Source organism: Macaca mulatta, chromosome 1 (assembly GCF_049350105.2).
Source record: "Macaca mulatta isolate MMU2019108-1 chromosome 1, T2T-MMU8v2.0, whole genome shotgun sequence".
In the NCBI taxonomy this organism is placed as follows: Eukaryota; Metazoa; Chordata; class Mammalia; order Primates; family Cercopithecidae; genus Macaca; species Macaca mulatta.
This window is the reverse complement of record NC_133406.1, coordinates 113,153,943-113,172,181: the sequence shown is the minus strand read 5'-3', so window position 1 is coordinate 113,172,181 and position 18,239 is coordinate 113,153,943. Positions and strand designations below refer to the sequence as shown.

Here is an 18,239-nt window from a genome sequence, read left to right as displayed (position 1 = left end):
GAGGCTGAGGCAAGACGATTGTCTGGACTCAGGACAATGACTGAGTCACATACAGTGAGCTATGACTGTACCACTGTACTCCAGCCTGGGTGACAGGGTCTTGCAAGACCCTGTCTCTAAATAAATAAATAAATAAATAAATAAAATCAAGGACCCCAAAGAGAGCAATAACTAAAAGAGTCACCATATTAGAGGCCAGGTGCGGTGGCTCAGGTAAGCCTGTAATCCCAGCACTTTGGGAGGCTGAGGTGGGTGGATCACCTGAAGTCAGGAGTTCAAGACCAGCCTGGCCAACATGATGAAACCCTGTCTCTACTAAAAATATAAATACTAGCCAGGCATGGTGGTGAGCACCTGTAATCCCAGCTACTTAGGAGGCTGAGGCAGGAGAACTGCTTGAATCCAGGAGACAGAGGTTGCAGTGAGCCGACTTGGTGTCAACGCACGCCATCTTTGGCGACAAAGTGAGACTCTGTCTCAAAAATGAGTCGCCATATTAGAAACAATTAAAATAAAATTTTAGGCCAGGCACAGTGGCTCATGTCTATAATCCCAGTACTCTGGGAGGCCGAAGTGGGCAGATCACCTGAGGTCAAGAGTTTGAGACCAGCCTGGCCAACATGGTGAAACCCCGTCTGTCTCTACTTAAAAGCACAAAATCAGCCAGGCGTGGTGCTGCACACCTGTAGTCCCAGCTACTCGGGAGGCTGAGGCAGAAGACCTGCTCGAACCTGGGAGGGTGGAGATTGCACTGAGCTGAGATCGTGCCACTGCACTCTAGACTGGATGGACAGAGCCAGACTCCATCTCAAAAAAATAAATAAATAAAATAAAATAAAAAATTTAAAAACATTAATTCATTTAAAAATAACAAACCCATTCCATGTTAACATAAATTCTTATTTATGAAAAATATTTTCCAAAATAACAGAACAATTTAGTGAGAAAAGTGGCATTGTTTTATATCTTTACAAATCTCTTTAACGGCTGGCTCAATAGTAGACAGCTGGATTCTCACAGTTGCCTCTGCATTCAATGTGCAGTGATGTTGTTCTAGTTACAAGTATGGGGGACGGGGTGGAGGGGATGTGGTCTCACACAGATACACAAGAAGGCAGGAGTTCTTTTTTAAAAAATTTAAAGTATTTAATAAACTTATGTTTTAAAACTTTGTAAATTTTGAAATAATTTTAGACTTACAGAAGCCCCAAATATTCTTCACCTTGCTCCCCTAAATGTTAACATGTAAACACAGTACAATTATTGAAAGCGGGAAACAACAGTGTTTATTAACTACTCTATAGATCTTATTCACGTCACCAGTTTTCCTACTAATATATATACTATATACTTTTTTTTTTTTTTTTTTGATTCTTGCTCTGTCACCCAGGGTGGAGTGCAATGGCACCATCTCGGCTCACTGCAACATCCGCCTCCTGGGTTCAAGCCATTCTCCTGCTTCAGCCTCCTGAGTAGCTCGGACTACAAGCACGCACCACCATACCTGGCTAGTTTCATATTTTTAGTAGAGATGGGGTTGCACCACACTGGCCAGGTTAGTCTCAAACTCCTGACCTCATATGATCCACCTGCCTCAGTCTCCCAATGTGCTAGGATTAGAGGTATAAGCAACCATGCCCAGCCCCTCCTAATATTCTTTTCAGATCCAGGACACAATCTACAACCCCACATTTAGTTGTCATGTGTCCTTCCTTGGTCTCCTCCCAATCTGTGAGTTTCTTAGTCTGTCTTCACCTTGATACTTTTGAAGAATAGTGACCAGTTCTTTTGAAAAGTGCACCTCAATTTGGGTCTGTCTGATGTTTTCTCATAATCAGACTGAGGTTATGTGTTTTTGGTGAGAGCATCACAGAAGTAATGTGCCCTTTTCAGTGTATCGTATCAGGAAGTACATGATGTCAGTATGTTGTATTACTGGTAATGTTAACTCAATTGCTTGATTAAGGTGGTATCTGATAGATTTCTCCACTGATAATGATGGAGAGATACTTAGACGCCACTATGTAAATATCCTATCTCCAATCAAAATTCCACATATTAATTTTAGCATACAAAGACAATTCTTTTTTTTTTGTTTTTTTTTTGAGATGGAATCTCACTCTGCCGCCCAGGCTGGAGTGCAGTGGCCGGATCTCAGCTCACTGCAAGCTCCGCCTCCCGGGTTTATGCCATTCTCCTGCCTCAGCCTCCCGCGTAGCTGGGACTACAGGCGCCCGCCACCTCGCCCAGCTAATTTTTTGTATTTCTTAGTAGTGACGGGGTTTCACCGTGTTAGCCAGGATGGTCTCGATCTCCTGACCTCGTGATCCGCCCGTCTCGGCCTCCCAAAGTGCTGGGATTACAGGCTTGAGCCACCATGCCCGGCCACAAAGACCATTCTTGCTGGGCACAGTGGCTCACGCCTGTAATCCCAGCACTTTGGGAGGCCAAGGTAGGCAGAACACCTGAGGTCAAGAGTTCAAGACCAGCCTGACCAACATGGTGAAACCCCCTCTACAAAAATACAAGTTAGCCAGGCATGATGGTAGGTGCCTGTAGCCCCAGCTACTCGAGAGGCTGAGCGGGAAGAATCACTTGAACCTGGGAAGTGAAGATTGCAGTGAGCCGAGATAGTGCCATTGCACTCCAGCCTGGGTAACAGAGCGAGACTCCGTCTCCAAAAAAAAAAAAAAAAAAGACAATTCTTGCCTGCAACAACTACTGTAGTATCTGCCTAATGTTTCCATCATTCCTTTCCTATTTATCAACTTGAGTTTCACTGCAGAAAACAATTGTTTTCTTTCCCATATTTATTTATAGCAGCATAAACTTATGCATATTTATTTTACCCCATGGGTTATAATCTACTATCATTATTTGTTTTTCAAACTGTCCTAGATCTAGCCATTGAAAGCTCCTTCAAGTTGGCTCCCTATCACTTTTTTGGCAATTTATTAGTTTCTGGTCCCCACATGATGTTCCAGGTTCAACATCTTTTTTTATCTGCCCTAGCCATTTCTCCAAGCAGCTCTGGTTCCTCTTATTGGAGAATGGTGTTGCGAAACCAAGATCTGGTGTCAGGTGTGCTCACTGCTATGCTGGTGTCACTACTTCCAGGCCCTTTCAGAAAAGGAAATAAAATGCATGCATACACACATAACATCCATATCTTTTTCTATATCTGTATTTGCATATGTGCGTACCCCTTGAAGATCCCTAATCAGAAAATCTAAATTGGGTCAGGTATGGTGACTCACGCCTATAATCCTAGCACTTTGGGAGGCTGAGGTGGCAGATCACTTGAGCCCAGGAGTTCAAGACCAGCTGGGGCAACATGGAAAAACCCTGTCTCTACCCTTCTTTTTTGTTTTTTTTTTGTTTTTTTTTTGTTTTTTTTTGAGATGGAGTCTGGCTCTGTCATCCAGGTACGATCTCGGCTCACTGCAACCACTGCCTCCCAGATTCAAGCAGCAATTCTCCTGCCTCAGCCTTCTGAGTAGCTGGGATTATAGGCGCCTGCCACCATGCCCAGCTAATGTTTTGTATTTTTAGTAGAGAGAGGGCTTCATCATGTTGGCCAGGCTGGTCTTGAACTCCTGGCCTCAAAAGATCCACCTGCTTTGGCCTCCCAAAGTGCTGGGATTACAGGCATGAGCCACTGCACCTGGTCACCCTCTACTTTTTACTAAAAAGAGAAAAATTCCGGCTGGGCGTGGTGGCTCACGCCTGTAATCCCAGCACTTTGGGAGGCCAAGGCGGGCGGATCCTGAGGTCAGGAGATCAAGACCATTCTGGCTAACACACTGAAACCCTGTCTCTACTAAAAAAATACAAAAAATTAGCCGGGCATGGTAGTGGGCACCTATGGTCCCAGCTACTAGGGAGGCTGAGGCAGGAGAATGACGTGAACCCGGGAGGCGGAGCTTGCAGTGAGCAGAGATCGCGCCACCACACTCCAGCCTGGGCGACAGAGCGAGACTCTCTCAAAAAAAAGAAAAAATCCAAAGTACTTCAAAATGTGAAAAAATTCCACACCAAAATGCAGTTATTTGCGTTCAAAATGCAGTCAAAACTTTGCTTTACGCACAAAATGTTGTTATAAAATTACCTTCAAGCTGTATGTTTAAGGTACATATGAAACAAATCAATTTGTGTTTAGGCTTGAGTCTCACCCCCATGATACCTCACTATGTACACGGAAATATCCCAAAATCCAAAAAAATTCAAAATTGGAAATACTTCTGATTTCCAGCATTTTAGATAAGGGATACTCAAACCTGTGTATATGTGTGTATCCCACATAAGGTTAGCAGCAAATGTGAACTCAGAAACCCTATCAATGAACTTTTTGCATTATTACATTAAAATACATTTGTCTACTTTATACTTTGAGTGGACCTCTTACCCAAATCTGATTTTGTCACATCATATATTGGTCATTTGAAAAATTCTAGTTCACCAAGTCATGCAGATCTTTCAAAGGTTGACATATTACATAATGTAAAAAATAAAAAAATCACAAAACTGGGAAGTGGACAGTCTCATGGTGGAGTATATAAACTTTCCAAAATTCTCATTTTTGCTTTAATTTTATCACTGGGCAAAAATAGAGTCAGTTGTTTTCCTTGAAAATTTTCAAGACAGCGTCTGCCAAATACCCAAGTCTAAATAACGTACTTTGTTGCTTATTCTTTCATCAAGTGAAAATGCTGTTCTATGAAGAAGGCAACTCGTTAGCTGGAAACCCAAATAACTGTACAAGTACTTTTCCTTAGACAACCACAGTACTTCAATATGTAACAGAAATGTTTTTTGAGTGCCTCCCATTTTATCACACAAAATATTCAAAAGCCAAGTACTGAAAGGTCAAGATTAAATAAAATTAATTTTTACTGCTTCATCAAGAACATTCTTAAATAAAACTATATATATATATATATATATATTTTTTTTTTTTACTGCAAATTTACACTGCATGGCAATAAAGAATACAATGCCTGCTAGTAGTCTGGCATTATTGCTCGTGGTTATGCTAACGTTTCAGGAGTTTTAATCAGCACTGCTTTTGGATATCACTGCAAATGTTAACACAGTGAGGAAGGTAAATAATGCCTTAGTATTATTATTATGAAACTATTCTGATCTCACAGATGCCATGAAAGGGGGTCTATTCTCTACGATTCCACAGACTACACTTTGAAAATTACTAGGCTACTCTAACACACTTGCTTAATAGGTAACCTACCAATTCATATTTATTTCCAAGTTTAATGCAAACTACTTGATAGCAAATCTCTCTTCTTTGTACTTCCCTTAATACCACAGAACGATTTGAATGTGTCCCCCAAAAGTTCATCTGTTGGATATTTGGTGCCTAATGCAGGCGTGTTGAGAGGCAAGACCTTTAGGAAGTGCCTGAGTCATTCTCAGATTAATGGGTTATTTAGAGAATGGGCTAGTTATCACAAGAGTGGGTCTGTAATAAAAGCCAATGTGACTGTCTCTTCATGAGTCCCCTCACCATGTGATGCCCTGTGGCACTCTGGGACTCTGCAGAGTCCCCACCAGCAACAAGGCCCTCAGCAGATATGGCCCCTTGACCCTGGATTTTCCAGCCTCCAGAACCGTAAGAAATAAATGTCTTGGGGCTGGTCATGGTGGCTCATGCCTGTAACCCCAGCACTTTGAGAGGCCAAGGTGGGTATATTGCTTGACTCCAGGAGCTCCAATCCAGCCTAGGCAACACAGTGAGACCCTATCTCTACAAAAACATTTTTTAAGCAATTTAGTTGGGTGCAGAGGTGCACACCTGTAGTTCTAGCTACTTGAGAGGCTGAGGCAGGAGGATTGCTTAAGCCTAGGAGTTCAAGGCTACAATAAGCTATGATTGCACAACTGCACTCCAGCCTGGGTGACAGAGAAGAAATAAAAAGGAAAGAGGAAAGGAAGAAAGGTAGGGAGGGGACAGGGTGTGGTGGCTCATGCCTGTAATCCCAGCACTTTGGGAGGCCGAGGCGGGTGGATTGCGAGGTCAAGAGATCGTCTGAGACCATGCTGGTCAACATGGTGAAACCCCATCTCTACTAAAAATACAAAAATTAGCTGGGCGTGGTGGCGCATGCCTGTAGTCCCAGCTACTTGGGAGGCTGAGGCAGGAGAATCGCTTGAACCCAGGAGGCTGAGCTTGCAGCGAGCCAAAATCGTGCCACTGCACTCCAGCCTGGGAGACAGAGCAACACTCCGTCTCCAAAAAAAAAAAAAAAGGTAGGGAGGGAAGGAAAAGAAATATTTATTTTCTTTATAAATTACCCAGTCTCAGGTTATAGCAACAGAAAATGGACTAAGACAACACACTACTATGAAGTGCCCCTAAGAGAATAAAAATAAGTGCTGTTATTGCCTAACCAACTTCAAATGGTACTTCACTTCACCTAATGCTTATTAGTCATGTTAACGGACCCTCCCTTCTATATAACCCTATTCCTAAAAATCTGAAATGATTAATTCCTTCTAGTCCATGTAAGTCTAGTCTATTTTTTAATTTTTATGTATTTATTTTTTGGGTTTTTTGTTGTTGTTTTTGGTTTTGAGACAGAGTCTCCCTCTGTCGCCCAGGCTGGAGTGCAGTGGCGCAATCTTGGCTCACTGCAACCTCCACCTCCCAGGTTCAAGCAATTCTCCTGTCTCAGTCTCCCAAGCAGCTGGGACTATAGGCGCATGTCACCATGCCCAGCTAATTTTTGTATTTTCAGCAGAGACAGGGTTTCACCATATTGCTCAGACTGGTCTTGAACTCCAGACATGAGGTGATCCACCCGCCTTGGCCCCCCAAAGTGCTGAGATTACAGGTGTGAGCCACTGCGCCCAGCCTATTTATTTTTGAAAGAGGGTCATTTATTTATTTTTGAAACAGGGTTTTGCTCTGTCACCCAGGCTGGAACGCAGGGGCTCTATCACAGCTCAATCAATCTTCCCACTTCAGCCTCCCAACTAACTGGGACTATAGGAACATGACACCATGCCCATTTTTTCTTGTAAGCAGGCTCGTCTCAAGCTCCTGGGTTCAAGTGATCCTCCTGCCTGGGCCTCCCAAAGTGCTGGAATTACAGGTATGAGCCACCACGTCCAGCCAAATTTAGTCTAATTATTTCTCTTTTGATTTCTAGAACTTGCTTCACGGGTCACTTTTCCAGAAAAAAAAGACTCTTGATTAGACCAGGGTATCCAATCTTTTGGCTTCCCTGGGCCACAGTGGAAGAAGAACTGTCTTGGGCCACACCTAAAATACACTAACACTAAAGATAGCTGATAAGCTGGAAGAAAAAAAAAAATCTCACGTTTTAAGAAAGTTTCTGAATTTGTGTTGAGCCGCATTCAAAGCTGTCCTGGGTCACATGCAGCCCACGAGTTGTGGGTTGGACAAGCTTGATCTCAACCATGGGGGGGGGTCTTATAAATTTCTTCTGTAGACGACCAGATAATAATTTTTTTTTTTTTTTTTTTTTTTTTTTGAGACGGAGTCTCGCTCTGTCCCCCAGGCTGGAGTGCAGTGGTGCGATCTCGGCTCACTGCAAGCTCCGCCTCCCGGGTTCACGCCATTCTCCTGCCTCAGCCTCCAGAGTAGCTGGGACTGCAGGCCCCCGCCACTGCGGCCGGCTAATTTTTTGTATTTTTAGTAGAGACGGGGTTTCACCGTGGTCTCGATCTCCTCACCTTGTGATCCACCCGCCTCGGCCTCCCAAAGTGCTGGGATTACAGGCGTGAGCCACCGCGCCCGGCCAGATAATAATATTTTAGACTTTGTGGGGCAAGTACTAAACTCTGCTTTTGTAATCAAGTGGGTGTGGCTGTGTTTCAACAAATTTTTTTTTACCAAAACAAGCAGCAGCTATAGTCTGCTGACTCCTGATCTAGATACAGGTCAATCAACCCAGTCAAAGACCTACCATCAGTTTAAAAAAAAAAAAAAAAAAAAAAGGTAGAGAAAAAAAAAAAAAAAAGCCACAAGCTGGATAAAAGAAACTAGTAAAAACAATGAAAATAGTATAAACGAACCCAACAGATAAGAATATCTATCTTGCTAACATTCACTGAGCTCTTACTATGTGCTAGGCATTGTGCTAAAGTGCTTCACAATGCATTATGTCACTTAGAACCTCTGGCGATTAATTATCCTCCTGTTACAGAGAAAAGAAAAACAGATAAACTGAGTAACTTTATACGATTTCAGTCCAGGCCAGGCGCAGTGGCTCATGCCTGTAATCCCAGCACTTTGAGAGGTCGAGGCAGGTGCATCGTGAGGTCAGGAGTTTGACATCAGGCTGACCAATATAGTGAAACCCCGTCTCTACTAAAAAATATAAAAATTAGCCGGGTGGGGTGGCGCGTGCCTGTAGTCCCAGCTACTCAGTAGGCTGAGACAGGAGAATCACTTGAACCCAGGAGGTAGAGAGTGCAGTGAGCTGAGATGGCGCCACTACATTCCAGCCTGGGCAACAGAGTGAAACTTCGTCTCAAAAAAAAAAAAAAAAAGATTTCACAGTCCTTAAATGGCTGAGTCTGGTTAAAACACAGGACTGTCTTACCTAAGAGTCAATGTTCTTGGCCGGGCGCGGTGGCTCACGCCTGTAATCCCTGCACTTTGGGAGGCCGAGGTGGGCGGATCACGAGGTCAGGAGATCGAGACCATCCTGGCTAACATGGTGAAACCCCGTCTCTACTAAAATACAAAAAAAATTAGCCGGGCGCGGTGGTGGGCGCCTGTAGTCCCAGCTACTCGGGAGGCTGAGGCAGGAGAATGGCGCGAACCCGGGAGGCGGAGCTTGCAGTGAGCCGAGATGGTGCCACTGCACTCCAGCCTGGGCGACAGAGTGAAGACTCCGCCTCAAAAAAAAAAAAAAAAAAAGAGTCAATGTTCTTAACCATCATACTATCTATATTGTCACTTTTGGTTTCTGATCCAACCAGACTGGTAAGAGAGTAATTCTTATGAAACACTATTATTGTTTACATGCTCTTACAGTGTCTTCTCTGTATCACTGAGTTTACTACACTAACCTCTGGCTCACATTCTTGAATGAAAGAGCCTAGATGACCTTGCAGTGGGTAACATACTGTTTAGTAATATGCACCAAGGATTGTAAAGGTCGCTTTGCTTAAATGTGACAAGTTGGAGTGTGCTGCCTAAAGGTAATGAACAGGAGATAAACAGCTTTCTCCTCCTGTCACCTTATAAATCAGCACATAAGTTCTGACATGTTACACAAAAGCAAATCTGCCGGACAATCATTTAGAACAGGTGATATTAGTCAGGAGCGGTGGCTCATGCCTGTAATCCCAACACTTTGGGAGGCCAAGGCGAGCAGATCACCTGACGTCAGGAGTTCAAGACCAGCCTGGCCAACATGGTGAAACCCCGTCTCTACTAAAAATACAAAAATTAGCTGGGCATGGTGGCAGGCGCCTATAATTCCAGCTACGCGGGAGGCTGAGGCAGGAGAATTGCTTGAACCTGACGAGGGGAGGGTGGCGAGTGGAGGTTGCAGTGAGCCAAGATCACACCACTTCACTCCAGCCTGGGTGAGAGGAGAGAATCTGCCTCAAAAAAGAAAAAAAGAACAGGTGGTATTAGAATGAAAGATTCTTTGCACTGGCCCATGCCCATAATTCCAGCAGTTCAGGGGGCTGAGGCAGAAGGACTGCTTAAGGCCAGGAGTTTGAGACTGGCCTGGGCAAAACGGTGAGCCTCTGTCTCTACCAAAAATAATAACAACAAAATTAGCCAGGCATGGTGACATGCCTATAGTCAGTCTTAGCTACTTGGGAGGCTGGGGCAAGAGGATCACTTGAGCCCAGGAGTTCAAGGCTGCAGTGTGCTATGATCACGCTACTGAACTCCAGCCTGGGCAACAGAGAGAGATCCTGTCTCTAATAAATAAATAAAATTAAAGGGACAGACGTGGCCAAAGGGCAGATTTCACATACAGTTCAAAACTACTCTTCAGCCACTCCTAAACAGCTATTAAGGCCTATGAGAGTTAAAAAAAAAAAAAAAAAATCTATCCGTTAAGAGAAGATACTGGTTTATGCCTTGCTGATTACGACTACTTAATCACTAAGATTATCCTTACTAATCTGGCTCCTAACATCAAGAGAAAAGGTAAAAATAAAGGATGTTGCTGGGCATGTGGCTCATGCCTGTAATCCCAGCACTCTGGGAGGCTGAGGTGGGGCAACAGCTTGAGCTCAGAAGTTCCAGACCAGCTGGACCAACATGGTGAAACCCCGTCTCTACTAAAAATACAAAAATTAGCTGGGTGTGGTGGCACATGCTTATAATCCCAGCTACTTGGGAGGCTGAGGTGGGAGGATCACTTGAACACAGGAGGTAGAGGTTGCAGTGAGCTGAGATCACGCCACTGCATTTCAGCCTAGGCAACAAAGTGAGACTCCACTAAAAAAAAACTTAAACAAAACAAAAACGGTAATTATTACTTCTAAGAACTAGGGAATCCCACAACAACAATGAATGAATCTTTACCTAGCCTCTAGGTTGTAGCAAGTTTGGTCTGTTGCTATTTTGTCTTTCAGTATTCAACAGATTAGGAAATAATACTCCTTAGTTTACTTATAAAGGGACTTAGAAAAGTGGGTTCCAGCTACTTGGGGTGGGGAAATAATTGCAGGCAGCCTGGGGAATAAGCAGAACAACCATTCTGGTAGGTCCCATCCTGCAATCTTTTTTTTCTTTTTTTTTTTTGAGACACGGTCTCACTTTTGTTGTCCAGGCTAGAGTGAAGTGGTGCAATCCTGGCTCACGGCAGCCTCCCACCCCAGCCTCCCGAGTAGCTAGGACCACAGGCACATGCCACCACTAATTTTTTGTAAAGATGGTGGCTCCCTATGTTGCCCAGGCTGGTCTCAAACTCCTGAGCTCAAGCAATTCAGCCTTGGTCTCCCAAGGTGCTGGGATTACGGGTGTGAGCCACTGTGCCCAGCTCATCCTACAATCCTTAAAGAAAGTAATAACCTCGTATTCACTTCCTAACAAAAGGAAAAAAAGCACAGATATTTACACCAAAAAATACAGACATTCAAAGACTATTGCTTGTAAAGATGTGGCAAGAAGAGAAATTTACAGGCTTTAACAAAAATATACACGTTCCCAATCAAATTAAGGAACTTCCTTTAGACTGCAACCTGATAAAAACTCTTACTATAGGATAGTTTGCAAGTTCCCTCCCATTCCAAACTCTCCCCATCAGTGCTGTTATTCTGAATGGTCAGAAGCAAAAATAAACTCACATAAAACCAACTGTAACAGTATGACCCATACTTTATTTTTATTTATTTATTTATTTATTTAGAGACAGAGTATTGCTGTGTCGCCCAGGCTGGAGTGTAGTGGTGCAATCTCAGCTCACTGCAACTTCCACCTCCCAGGTTCCAGAAACTCTTCTGCCTCAGCCTCCCGAGTAGTTGGGATTACAGGTGTCTACCACCATGCCTGGCTACGTTTTTGTTTTTTTTTTTTTAGACAGAGTCTTGCTCTGTCACCCAGGCTGCAGTACAGTGGTGCAATGTTGTCTCACTGCAACCTCCGCCTCCCAGGTTCAAGCAACTCTCCTGCCTCAGACTCCCAAGTAGCTGGGACTACAGGCGCATGCCACCACGCCCGGCTAATTTTTTTCTATTTTCAGTAGAGACGAGGTTTCGCTGTGTTAGTCAGGATGGTCTCTTTCCTCCTGACCTCATGATCCGCCCGCCTCGGCCTCCCAAAGTGCTGCGATTACAGGTGTGAACCACCGCACCTGACCAACTTTTGTATTTTTAGTAGAGATGAGGTTTCGCCATGTTGGCCAGGCTGATCTCAAACTCCTGACCTCATGTGATCCACCTACCTCGGCCTCCCAAAGTGCTGGGATTACAGGCGTGAGCCACTGCTCTCGGCCCCATACTTTATTCTTTAATATACTTTCTCATTTCCACCTAACACAAAAGCTGCTTCATAAATATCACACACCTAGGAAGCACATAAAGAGAATTTAAGAAAAGACATCAATTAAATTTTAAATTCTTAAAAAGAATTTAAGAAAAGAAAGGCAGGGTGCGGTGGCTCACACCTGTAATCCCAGAACTAGGGAAAGTCAAGATGGGTGGATGAGGGCAAGAGATCGAGACCATCCTGGCCAACATGGTGAAAACCCCATCTCTACTAAAAATACAAAAATTAGCTGGGCATGGTGGCGCAGGCCTGTAGTCCCAACTACTCAGGAGGCTGAGGCAAGAGAATCGTTTGAACCCAGGAGTCAGAGGCAGCAGTGAGCCAACATTGCACCACTGCACTCCAGCCTGGCAACAGAGCGAGACACTGTCTCCAAAAAAAAAAAAGACATCATACTAAACTGAGCAGAATTATAATTTCTAAATGAATGCTGACTCCCTAATTGCCAATGAAAGATACAATCACCACAACTGAACCCCAAAATTGTAACACTTGCAATGTATGGACACTCAGAACAATCTCTAATTTTTCCTTCCTTCCATGTGCTGTCTGACTGTCCTTTTGCACAATTCTAACTCTGGCAGATGGCAGGGAAAGAATACTGCATTTTGATAATATCATACTAAACAGAAAACAAAAAATAAAGAAAAAAGCGGGGGAGTCTCAAATGAGTAGCTAATAGATATTACTCACTCTATTTATCTGGCTTTTTGCTTCTCCTTAAGAACAACCCCTTTCCCCCACCCACCCTTGTACCCTTGGCAATTCTGAATTATTAGAAACAGTAGGCCAAGTGCAGTGGCTCACGCCTGTAATTTCAGCACCATGGGAGGCAGGGGCGGGCGGATGACTTGAGGTCAGGAGTTCGAGACCAGCCTGACCAACATGGTGAAACCCTGTCTCTACTAAAAAAAAAAAAAATTACAAAAATTAGCTGGGTGTGGTGGTGGGCACCTGTAATCTCAGCTTCTCAGGAGGCAGAGGCACTTGAAAATCACTTGAACCTGGGAGGCGGGGGTTGCAGATCGCACCACTGCACTCCAGCCTGGGTTACCAAGTGAGACTGTCTTTAAAAAAAAAAAAAAAAAAACCACACACACAGTGTGGCCTGTCCCCTGCCTCCTTGCTCCCAACCCCTAAGTATCTTAACAAACTACAGCTGTAAAATCCAGGAGGCATTCCTCTTTTAATCATTCTTTCCTCAAGCACACACACCTTTGAATGCGAACAGAAAGAAGAGAGCCACCAGCCTGGACAACATAGGAAGATCCCATTTCAATAAAAAATACAAAAATTAGCCAGGTGTGGTGGTGCACGCCTACAGTCGTCCCAGGTACTCAAGAGGCTGAGCTGGGAGGACAGCTTGAACCCAGGAGGTCGAGGCTTCAGTGAGCCATGATCATATCACTCCACTCCAGCTTGGGTGACAGAGAGAGGCCCTGTCTCCCAAAAAAAAAAAAAAAAAAAAAAGAGATCCAGGACGATTACTACTTCCACTAGGAACATGGTCAATACCACCTGCACACAGAAGCTCTCTTGTTTAGCCACAACACAAATACCTTTTTTTCTAAGACAGCAAGGAAAAAAGTGTACGCGTGGGTGTGTCAAAAAGGTATTTTTCTTGCTCTAAGCCTTCCCTCTCTCCTTGTCCATCAGCCCAAGCAAGCAGAGATGACGCAGACTTCCTTATATAATGGCCTGTGATTTCCTAGACTGCAGGCCTTTCCCTTTGTGTTCTGTATACACTTACACACACGAGCGCGCGCACATTCTCACTGCTTTGCAGCCCCTGGCATGATGCCAACACTCAGTCAGCTGGTTGACTCCATTCACAGAGCAGGGCTGGAGCTGACATGGAAAAGGGGAGGGGCAGAAAGGGTAAGGGGGAGCTAGAACCATCACTGCTACAGACAAAAGAAATTTTTAAAAAGGGTGGGGAGGGAGAAAGAGAAAACCTTAATGTAACATTCTCCTTATTGCTTCAGCTTGAAGACAACCAGAAGTCAGAGACCCTTACCATTATAGCAATGGATGAAGCAGACAGAAAGAAGATCCAAACAGAAAGGAGCTTTGTATGAGAAACAATAATTCTGCAACAGAATTTTTTAAAGCAACAGTGTTTATTACTTCAATCCCATTAGAAACCTCAGCATATTACCTTCTACACATAGCCGAAAACCACCAGGAATAACTCAAAGAGATTTCGAGTTTCCGCTTTTAGCAAAGAAAAATAAGGGGCGGGGAGGGCAAGACAGTTAAAAGTACTTACAGGTATACATTTTTCTGTTCCCTCCTCTAGCTTCCAGAAAAGTGTGAGAGATAAGAAATAGGGAAAGAGAACAGGAAAAGGAGGAAAATAATGAGATGGGTTTAGGTTTTTTTCGTGTGTGTGTGTGTGAGTGAGTGTGTGTGTGTGTGTGTGTGGAGGGTCTTGTGTGTGTGGAGGGTCCCCTTTCTTTCTCTTTTCCATCGTCTCTTTTCTACCATAAGAGAAGCTCTTTCTGTAGCACAGAGGTGGCCCCCATGCGTGCCAGCCCCCTTGAGAGACCTGCACAAACCCGGTCTCCAAGCGGGCACTGCCCTGCCAATCACATGGCGTACTGTTATATTAAACAAAAGAAACAGGGGGATGCTTACTTTTACCCATGATGCCTAGCGGGGGCAGGAGGGAGGGAGAGAAAAACCAGTTGTAGCCGGTTTATAACCTCAGGACATGGAATTATCTCTTAATTTTTAAAAGTCATTTGTGGTACAAAAAAGTCTGTTAGTCTCCCCACCCTAACTATCCCCCCATTATTGTGGCCTAGTGCCAAACTTTGCCTTCATGAATGAAAGCTAGTTTCCTCTCAAATCATGATGCTTTAACTGTTTAGTTTCCAAAGCCAACATTCCAGATAGGAAATCGCAGCATCAATACCAAAGCACAATCCAAATTACAACAAAATGAAGACATACCACCCACCAAACTTCTTTTCTTTATCCCTACTGCTAGTGCTAGGGAACAGGTACTAATAAGACAGCAGGTGTATTCACTTATTTTTCTTCTTTCCTGAAGCTGTCCTACAGGTAGGACATCTGATTTAACCCTATCCATTGACACCATTCAGGGCAGTTGAATCCGCACCTAACACATATCGTAGCAAGGTTTCACAGCAAAGTAGTCAAGATAGTACATGCACATTTCTTTAAAAACAGCTTAGGCCTTTGTTATGTATATTTTACTGCAATTAAAAAATTTTTTAATGGTTTAAGCCCAACCATAGTATGATTGCAATATCATTCCACTTTCCTGTGTCACAGCTAGAACACTACTTTTTCCATTCTAGCACCTCCTCACCTACCATATTCCACTTACCACACACACATTCCGATTTCATTCTATAGACAAATCCAGATGCTAGACATATCTAAGCCTGGTCTCTGATTAACTTTCCCTTTTCTGTTTTAGAGCAACTGGTTCCAATCATTTTATAAGGACTTTTCACTTCCCCAAAGTGCTGATATACGGTCAGAAAATAGTGGGGAAGAAATCTAAGCAAACCAAAGAGGAAGAAAGGCAATGGTAATTGTTTTCTTGGAGATCTACTGGCTGAGGACCTTTGCTCTAGGATCTTTGTCTATCTGATCATCTAGTTATAAATTGTAACAAGGAATAACAAGGAGGGGAGGGATTTTCTTATTTTTCAACTGGTATCTCCCATCAATACATCATTCCAAATGCTTGCCTCATTTGGACCTCTGAAACTCACATCATAATTACTGCCTCCATCATAGTCTCTCCCAAAGCCCTTGTTCTTCTCAAATATTAAAGTTTCTAGCAAATACGGAGAAAAATAATCTTCACCCTACTCAAAAATATTATTTCTAAATAAAAATTTTCCTTAGTCATATAATATTAACTTCAATTTTCAGAAAATTAACACTGAGCTAAATCGAAACTAGGTAGTACTGGCCACTGGCATAAGAAATTCAACAATTTACAAACTACAAAGGAAAATATTTTATCTACAACACAAGCTGAGCTTCAAGTGGTTGATACTGTACTATCTCAGTCACAATAAGGTGCTCTTAATAGGAGACCATCAGAGGTATCCAGATCTAGACAATGCTATCATTTTACAACATAAAGGTAAACATGATAAATGTGGCAAGCAAAATAGATTACTTCTTCTCACTCATCACATTTCCACAGGAAAACAATTATGAATTTTAAACTGAAGCTCACTAGGTTCCATGTTGATGAGGGTAAGTAGGATTGTCTATTTTTTAACAACCATTCAAAGATCATTCCCAAGTAAGTCTGCTGAATACATCTGACTGCACTGGTCATTTTTTTTATCCGTTTTTAATACAAAAAGCTTAGATACAATTAAGTTGTCTGCAGCGATTACCACTGATTGCCATGAGTTAAATCCTCAACATTGTGGAGGCTGAGGCAGTACTCTACGTTTACTGTATCTCCCTCTATGTGTTGGATTGATTAGTAGTCCAGAGGTACTACAGATGCTCTCAAGCCAACAGGTATCTTCAGGGCCTTGGAAAATTAAGAACTATATAGTAGGCAGAGACCCTACTCTTTTCAGCTAAATCATACTCACCAAAAACCGAAGTACTTAATTGTGTGAGGTGAAAACTAAATTTAAAAATACCTACTCTTCGCCAGGGGCGGTGGCTCACGCCTATAATCCCAGCACTTTGGGAGGCCGAGGCAGGCAGACCACCCGAGGTCTGGAGTTCGACACCAGCCTGGCCAACATGGTGAAACCCCATCTCTACTAAAAATACAAAAATTAGCCGGGCAAGGCCCAGCGCGGTGGCTCACACCTGTAATCCCAGCACTTTGGGAGGCCGAGGCAGGCGGATCACGAGGTCAGGAGATCGAGACCATCCTGGCTAACACGGTGAAACCCTGTCTCTACTAAAACTACAAAAAAATTAGCCGGGCGTGGTGGTGGCGGGTGCCTGTAGTCCCAGCTACTCGGTAAGCTGAGGCAGGAGAATGACGTGAACCTGGGAGACCAAGCTTGCAGTGGGCCGAGATCGCTCCACTGCACTCCAGCCTGGGTGACAGAGCGAGACTCCACCTCAAAAAAAAAGTAGCCAGGTGTGATGGCAGGCGCCTATAATCCCAGCTACTCGAGAGGCTGAGGCAGGAGAATTGCTTGAACCTGGGAGGACGAGGCTGCAGTGAGCCAAGATCGCGCCACTGCACTCCAGCCTGGGGGACAAGCGCGAGACTTCACCTCAAAAAAAAAACAAAAACAAAAACAAAAAAACTTCCTCTTGGTAAATATTAATCAAGTTGTGATACCCTAAAGAGTACCAAATTATCTAAAGTTAAGAAAAAGATCTACATTCACTGAGCATTTAATGCACTAAGCCAGGAAGGTAGGATCTTTTCTCCGCATTCATTCATTCATTCATTCATTCATTCATTCATTTTGAGACGGTCTCGCTCTGTTGCCCAGGCTGGAGTGCAATGGTGCGATCTCAGCTCACTGCAACCTGCACCTCCTGGGTTGAAGCGATTCTCCTGCCTCAACCTCTCAAGCAGCTGGGATTACATGGACCTGCCACCATGCCCAGCTACTTGTATTTTTAGTAGAGACGGGGTTTCACCAGTTGGCCAGGCTGGTCTCAAACTCCTGGCCTGAAGTGATCCCCCCACCTTGGCCTCCCAAAGTGCTAAGGTTACAGGTGTGAGGCAATGTGCCCGGCCCTGTTCTCCATTTTCTGGATAAGGAAATTAATTCAGAGAAATTTTAAAAAGCTTAAATGAAGTCACTCATACAGCTCACAATTAGAGGCTGGCTCCAAAGCCCATACACTTTCCACTATACCATGCTGCCTTGAGCATTTCTCAGCAAACACTCAAGAGCTCAGTTCTCCAGGGTAAGGGTAACCATGCTTGCCTTGCCAGTCTCCACTTTACCCACTGGATCAAAGAAAATATTAGCCAAATACGATGGAAGTAAAAACATATAAACTCTCTGACAGGCATGTATGATCTCTACTCAGATATAAATTCACCTAGGACTACTTCTGAAAAGCTAAGGACATGAGCTTCAAGTCAGTGACAAGTAAAGGAAAAATATTTAAATTTAAGAAAAGGGGCTGGACATGGTGGCTCACGCTTGCAATCCCTTTGGGAGTTGGGAGGCAGAGGCGGGTGGATCACCTGAGGTTAGGAGTTTGTGAGCAGCCTGGCCGACATGGTGAAACCCCGTCTCTACTA

The 18,239-nt window shown here is 43.8% G+C and overlaps 1 protein-coding gene and 1 long non-coding RNA gene across 12 annotated transcripts in view; one reads left to right on the top strand and one right to left on the bottom strand.

Annotated features, from left to right (window-relative positions):
• The window catches only part of GATAD2B (GATA zinc finger domain containing 2B), a 118,863-nt gene that overhangs the window by 60,422 nt on the left and 40,202 nt on the right, over positions 1-18,239 (bottom strand). The gene's annotated exons all lie outside the window — the stretch shown is intronic.
• Positions 1,351-18,162, top strand: LOC144331139 (uncharacterized). Its single transcript, XR_013398079.1, has 2 exons — positions 1,351-2,350; positions 18,116-18,162. It is a non-coding gene; the product is annotated as an uncharacterized LOC144331139 (long non-coding RNA).